Source organism: Taudactylus pleione, unplaced genomic scaffold (assembly GCF_031769625.1).
Source record: "Taudactylus pleione unplaced genomic scaffold, aTauple2 ptg000370l, whole genome shotgun sequence".
NCBI classification, from domain to species: domain Eukaryota; kingdom Metazoa; phylum Chordata; class Amphibia; order Anura; family Myobatrachidae; genus Taudactylus; species Taudactylus pleione.
Window position 1 is genome coordinate 2,138,753 of NW_028284771.1, and position 3,096 is coordinate 2,141,848.

Sequence of the window (3,096 nt, forward strand, 5' to 3'; positions counted from 1 at the left end):
TCACAGACTATAAGTATACAAGAGCAAAACACGGTGCTGTCCCTTTAAATGTCTGCTACCTACCTATCCAGAGCTGGCCAGCTCCTCTTCTCAGTGACTGGGGAAAACACTACCTCATTGGTGGGAGCCGTACATCTCTCCACCACTGCTCACACCTCTAATCATCTGCCTCTCTATATTAGTGCTGCAGCTAATGGGCTCAGGGCCCTGGGCCTAACGCCCAGGGTCTTACCTGCGGCTCAGGCCTAGGTGCCTGCCAAACAGTGGGCTAATGCCCAGACCACTATTTTTGGGGCTCAGGCCTATTTGCCTGCCTATCTGTGGGGCTCACTTAGCGGTCTGGGCCTAATGCCCAGACCACCTTATATTTTGGGTGGCTCGGGCAGTTGCCCGCCTACTTTATTGACTAGTGGCCTGGGCCTAATACCCAGGCCACTTACACCTACTTAAGGGGAAATCCTGTTATGGGGCCTAATGCCCGCTACTGTGCCTCGGGCCTTGTGCCCAACTAATTACCCACAGGCCTAGTGCCCGACAACGCTCCACGGGCCTAGCGCCCGACAACCCTGGCGTCTAGGGAGGGGGGTATATGGTGGGCCTCATGGAGGGCCTACCTGCTATGTTGGAAGAAGCTCCGGGGGGGAACTTCGTGACGCTCTTTTACTTCCCTCCCCCGCAGTCCTCTCCGGTCCTCAGCCACATTCTTCGGCCAATGGCCCGTCCTGGCCAGCGGCGCCGCCTCTTCTTTTCTTCTTCCAGCCAGTGCAGCCTGTCTTCTCTGTTGACAGCGGCGTCTTCTGGCCTCTTCCGCGGCCGCTACCCCTGTTGACACGCCTATCTTCCACTCTTTGGGAGGTCTTCTCTCCTCCCTCTCCGCCGCCGAACTAACTAATACAAGACTGCATGAGTGGGCGGGGCTATGACGCGGTGAGCCGCGATTGGCTCGTCGCATCCACCTCTGATTGGCTGCTGGCCCGTGAGCCAGGTTTGGCTCGCGGCCAGAGCCAAACACCCGCCGCACAGAGCGCCGCGCCCAATGCCTGGCCGGCGCTGGGAGCAGGTACTCTGTCCCAGCGCCGGCTACCCGCCGCTTCTTGGCTGCCAGGTGCCAAGCTCCGCTGCGCTTGCGCCCGGAGCCAAGCTTCTCTCGGCGCCACAGTACCGCCGGCACTGATGAAAGGGACCAGACGGTCCCTTCACCAGGTGCCCACAGCGTCTGCACCAACGCTAGGGACATCACTGTCCCAGTGCCGGCAACGGATGTGTCCCGCAGAGGACACATCCCCTCTGCCTGCCCCTGCAACTCTGCTGATGCTGGGATCAAACACTTGATCCCAGCACAGCCTTCCACATTTTCCCCCCCTTTTTCCTTTGTAGCCCCTACAAAGTCTTCTTCCATCTCCATCGTCCACAGGTCAGGGTATTCTATGGTCCCTCCAGCGAGGATCTGTTCGAGGGCCCAGCCGGGACCGACTATGACCCCACATTCCTTCTCCACTGGCTCCGGGCTCTCCATCTTCGTACCTCCTGACTTCACTCTGCGGATCCTCTGTGAGAGTGGCAACTCGGAAGTGCCACTCACGATGAGCCACCATGGGGAATTTTCTTCTAAGGGTGACGCAGCCACCCACTCTTCTTCCAACTTGTCTGGGGCATCTTCACTGCATTCAGGGTGTGGCACTAACCACCACCCAATAGTCGCTTCCTCCGGGGCATCCTCTTCTTCCCGGGTCTCTGCCGACATTTTACAAGAATCTGGATCTTCTCCACAGACTCCTGCAGGAGGCGACAATTTCCTTCTTCAGCATACTCCATCTCTTCTGCTGACATCTTCAGGTATCCAGGTCGTGGACTCTTACAGCATGGGGAGATCCTGGACTTCCTTGCCACTGGGTCTTCACGCTCTTCCTTATAGCGCGGCATCTTCACCTCCCAGTCATCCACATCCGTCCTCTGCGGGCAAGGATTCTTCTTCACTGGGGCCTCTTCGGGGCATAACAGTGCCGCTGCATCTTCCCAGGGACACTCATGGGCCAAGTGTCCCTGCCGCCGACACTTCCAGCACGGGGGTGCTGTTGCCACCTTCTTCACAAAGGGATCTCTACCCTTCGGCTCCTGCTCAGGAACAATGGGCACCTGCGAACGTACTTCCAGCAGGCTCTTCTACTCCACTTCCCTGGCTTCTTCTATCCACTTCTGGGCTCGGCCATCCAAGATCATCCGGTCTTCAGCCCACGGACAATCTTGAAGCTCATGTCCCTTCTTCTTACAGAGCTCACACACTGGCTCCTTGGTCACCTTGTGCCGGAGTTCTTGGTGTTGCTCCACCTGCCGCGACACATAAGATATTTCTGCTTTCTTCTGTGTTTCCGTTCAGGGACAATCCGGCAGCTCGTGATCTGGATCTCCACATCCTTCACACTGGAATTCTTCGTCCTCCTGGTGCCACTCTTCATCACGTGGACAGCTATTATGCTCATGCCCGTAGGTTCCGCAGAGCATACACCAGAGTCTCCTCTTCACCGGGTTCTTCTGACCACATCTTTGGACTGCTTGCTGGGCCATCTGTGTGATCTCCAATGGGGACATTTCTTCCTCTTCTGTCACCCTAAATTCACACCAGGGACATTCGCTGGCATAATGTCCCAGCCGCTGACACGTCTTGCAGGGGGTCACATCTGCTTTCTTGCGCCCCTTCTCCCAGCGCTCTTCCTTGCCGCGCTGTACCGACTGCTGCACCATCTTCATGATGTCTTCTCCCGACACCGTAATCCAGTCACTCTTGTCCTCATACGCCCGGGGATGGTTCCACTCCGGAGCTGTCCGTAGGGGGTCCTCTTGCCGGTGGTCCACATCGTGTCTGTGATCCTGCCGATGCCGCCAAATGTGAGAGGTGGTGCGGTGCCTGCTGCCGTGCAGGTGTACGTCGGTTCCTTACCTTGCGTCGCACCCTCTCACCTTCAGGCCGTGTGTTGAACAGACGGTCCTGGAACTTCCAAATAGAACACGGACACGATGACCTAGGGGGAAGGAGACGAGGTGAGTACCGTCCTTCCTCACGTCGACCGACGCGCCCTACCGAACCGGGGGATAAAT

General features: G+C 57.5%; 1 pseudogene; it reads right to left on the minus strand.

The window, feature by feature from the left end:
- Positions 1–834: 834 nt before the first annotated feature.
- Positions 835–2,855, minus strand: LOC148508345 (uncharacterized; annotated as a pseudogene).
- Positions 2,856–3,096: the final 241 nt, after the last annotated feature.